Here is a 4182-nt window from a genome sequence, read left to right as displayed (position 1 = left end):
TGGCCCTGGTGGTCATTTTTCCCAAGGTTCTGCTGCCTCAAGTCTGAGTAGGTCTCCTGACTTGGAAAAAACCCAGCCCGCACCCCCTGGAAGGAGAACATTGGAGGGCAGAAGGGGTGATATGGCAGGTGACTCGTTTCTCTAGATGGAACTGATGAAGAAGAGTAAGCATGAATGTCTTGAATGTTTTCACTGAAGAACTAGAATGAATGCCATAAATGATTGCTGAGGAAATAGCAGGAAAAAAACCCCAAATTGCTTGAGGGCTTCCAACATGCCTTTCTAGCCATCTGTGCATCTTTAGTTGGCTCCTCCATTCATCCTTGACTCATTTATTTTTGTCTCAGTGGGTCCCCACTCCTGTGGGCTGCCTTTTTAAAATATGGTATTTTAAGTCTCCTAATTATAAAGTGGGTATAGATGGAGGTAGGGAGAAAACTTGGCTGTTGGCAGGCGTCTGCAGGGGCCTGGTTGGAAGGATGCTCCCTGAGCGGCAGCTTAATTGTTTCCTGGAATAATGGGCTTCCTCTCTCTTTCTTCTGCAAAGACCTCAAAAAACCTAGCATTGCTATTTGTTTTTCCGATAATTCCGTTCAGATCACAGAATCATAGTTAAGAGCTGAAAAGGCCTTTAGAGGTTAACTAATTCAATCCCTTCATTTTACTGAGATTCAGAAAAGGTGACTGGTCCAAGGTCATCCAGGCAGTAAGTGACCTAGGAGGGGTCTGACTCTGAAGCCCGTGACCTTGGCCCTGGAACACTTTGTCTTCAATTCAATATGATGTAACTCATCAAAAGAATTATTAAGCACCTGCTGTAAGCCAAGTCTCATGCTAGGAAAATAAAAAGGAAACACCCTCTGCTCTCAAGCTCCCATTTACCTTATAAAGGTAGATGGTGTGGTGGGGTGGAGGTGGGGGAAGTATGTCAGGCACTCTGCTAAGTGCTGGGAATACATAGAAAGGTAAAAGATAGTCTTTGCCCTCTAGGAGGTCACGTTATAATGGGGAGACAACACACAAACAACTATATAACTAATGAGATGTCTAGTTCTAAATATCTTGTTTGTACATTTTATATAGACACCCACACATATATGTATTGCAAGGGAAGGAAGTTGTGCAGCCTTAACATTTTCCTTTTTATTATTACGAACCTGACAAATATGGACAATTTAAATACCTATGCATATAGTTTGTGCAATATTTGTGTCGATTTGTTTGCATGTTCTCTCTCCCATTCGATTATGAGCTCCTTGAGGGCAGGGACTGTTTGTTGCCTTTTTTTTGTATCCCCAGAGCTTAGCTTCGTGCCTGGCACATAGATGCTTCATAAGCACTTGTTGAATGATTGATAATACAAAGTAATTTCAAGAGAAAAAGAGAATATTGATAGCTAGGGGGATCCAGAAAGGCCTCACACAGGAGCCGAGCACCTGACCTCTGCTTGAAAGGAAGTCCAAGGGGAGTCTAAGAGGCAGGGGCCAGAAGGGGCTGCAATTCAAGCAATTTGCTTGTGCATGGACCTGCCGGTGAGATATGGAATGGTGTGCACAGGAAAGAGGCTGAAGTTCAATTTGCCTGAAATGGAGAATGCAGGAATAATGCTAATAGGAAGCAAGACTGGAAAGTTGGGCAGGAGCCAGACTGTGGATGCTTTTAGATTCCCTTATCTGAGGAATTTGCATTTTATTAGGGAGGTGCTGCCTGATGACTGGGTGCTTCCTCTGATGTGGGAAGGGAGCCCCTGCCTTGTCCTGCTGGTTTGGGAGGCCCACAGATTTCATTATAATCAAAACACGGCATACTCAAAGCAGTTAAGTAGTTAGCTGATGGATTCGTTTTTGTGTTGTTTAATGCTGGATTCCACTTGGAGAAAGACCTTGGCAAAGATGGTCACGCGGGGCAAGCTTTATCTGTTCAGCTGTAAGTTGTTTTTTTCTCTGGATTTTCTAGACCAGATCTGTTCAGTACTCAAGCCAAAGGATGCTTTTCTTAATTGCCCAGGATCCTCAGCCCGTGGAGCCATGAGGCACTTAGCTGGCTCCTGGTTTTGTTCTACTTGGCCTTTCTGGGAAGACAAAGGAGGATTCTGGGAAGAAGCATTTGTTGTTGGTTTCAGGGCTGGACCAGCGGGTAGATGGCACAAGGGAGCTCAGGGAAAGGTAGGGTGAGGAAAGCAGAAGAGACAGGACATTTCTCCCTCGGGGAATCCCAGGTCAGGAGTAGGAAGAGACCTCAGGAGTCATCTTGTCCAAACCCCTCATTTTACAGATGAGAAAACAACTTCAGAGAAGCGAAAGGACCTGTCCTGAATTTACTAGCTTACACAGCTAGTAATTGTTATAGATAGAGATTTGAACCTAGGACTCCAAATCCACCACTCTCTCCACTAAATCAATTCCAAAGTGGTTCTGGGGGAGAGATCTGGAATAGATCTAGAGTAGGAAGAGACCTTAGAGGTCATCTCATCCCTCTCCCCCACTTTATAGATGAAGAAACTGAGGCCAATGGAGGTTAGGTGACTTTCCCAAAGTCATGCTGGTAGTAAACATCAGAGGAAGGATCAGAATGTACACCGTCAATTCCAGAACCAAATCTTTCCACAATAAATCAATGAGGCTGACAGTAGATCTGGAATCAGGAAGACATGAGTTCAAATCTGGAATCAGATCCTTATTAGCTGTGTGGGCAAGGCAATCAAGCTCTCCGAGACTCAGTTCTGCCTCATCTCTAAAAACAAGAGCAGGGATTGATGATGTCTAAGGCCCTTTCCAACTGGAAACCTTCTTCCATCCTCTGATCCTACTGACGCCTATATTTCCCAAACCAGGCTTGTGTAGGGCCCTTCTTCCTTCTTTCCATCCTCTCGAAGAAATCCAGCAATCAAGAGCTAGGTGTTCATCCAGATCTGCAATGACCTCTGAACCCTCATCTGCAAAAGGGAGAGAATGTTCCCTGCCACGTACCTGACTCAGAGAGGGAGACAGAGAAATCACGGGTTCGATGTTTCCAATGAAGCACTTTCACAGAGCAGGGACCTTTTTTCCCCCTTCTGGCCACAAGTATAAAAATTACTCTAGTTTCCATAGTCCTTCAGGTCAGTACTGAGCATCAGCATTGACTTCAGAGGACTTGAGTTTAAATTCTTCTATTCAGAGGATCTAGTCCATTCTCTTAAAAGGGTTTGGGATGGAAAAGGTGGGCCCTGGAAGAGGGGAGAGGCCATTGGGGACCATGGGTGTGGTTTGCCTTTGGGACTGCAGGATGAAGGAGACCACGAAGCAAGGATATCCAGGGAGGAAGTGCCCACCCCAAGGCCATAGGGTGGGACCCAGAGCCAATACTTCAGTTACACTGGCTTAGTTCACCATGCTTTTGAATTACACATTTTTAAAGTGTTACCTTTTTATTTCTTTCAAGAACTCACAGTACCAAAGAATATCTAATACAGTGTTTCCAGGGAAAGGCCTTTCTGGGCCTGGTTTAGTAAGGAGATAAGAATGGTTACTAACTAGCATCATTCAGTCTGGAAGCATATCTTGTTCTCTTTCGTTAAAGGGAGCCTCTATAATCTCGACGACCTTGTTCATTTGCTTATTAAACCATTTCTTAACAGATGGAGCAAAGGTGAACTTTGGCTGGATCCAAATAGTGGCTTTTAAGCCACTGCTGTTGTCTTGAAGAAGCTTGGAGTAAGGGAGAGAGTCAAGTCGACAAAGATTCATAAAGCACCTACTGTGTGCCGGGCGCTGGAGATACAAAGAAATTCAAAGGATAGTCCTGCCCTCAAGGAGCTCACAGTCTCATGGGGGGTAATGACATGCTAAAGACAACAAGATACATATAGGATACATTGTAGAAAATCCATAGAGAGAAGACACCAGCACTAAGGGGGATTGGGAAACATTTCTTGTAGAAGGTGGGATTTTGACTGAAACTTAAAAGAATTTTTTTTTTTTGGTCAGTTAGTCATGTTTGACTTATGATCTCATTTGGGGTTTTCTCTTTTTTTTTCTTTTTAAATTTATTTGCTCTTAGTTTACAACATTCAGTTCCATAACTTTTTGAGTTCCAAATTCCTCTCCCCCCCATGGCAGCATGCAATCCAACATAGGTTCTATATATAGCTTCACATTAAACATTAGCCAATTTGTAAAGAAGAATTATAACCCATTTGGG

General features: G+C 43.8%; 1 long non-coding RNA gene across 1 annotated transcript; it reads left to right on the top strand.

Moving 5' to 3' along the window:
- Positions 1–1718: 1718 nt before the first annotated feature.
- Positions 1719–3971, top strand: LOC138156517 (uncharacterized). The gene is made up of 2 exons (XR_011167168.1): positions 1719–1926; positions 3620–3971. It is a non-coding gene; the product is annotated as an uncharacterized lncRNA (long non-coding RNA).
- Positions 3972–4182: the final 211 nt, after the last annotated feature.

Source organism: Petaurus breviceps, unplaced genomic scaffold (genome assembly GCF_028583685.1).
Source record: "Petaurus breviceps papuanus isolate PSGF00001 unplaced genomic scaffold, PetGlider_PUasm1.0 99, whole genome shotgun sequence".
Taxonomy (NCBI): Eukaryota; Metazoa; Chordata; class Mammalia; order Diprotodontia; family Petauridae; genus Petaurus; species Petaurus breviceps.
Note: the sequence above shows the minus strand (reverse complement) of the source record. Positions and strands in the feature narration are given on the sequence as shown.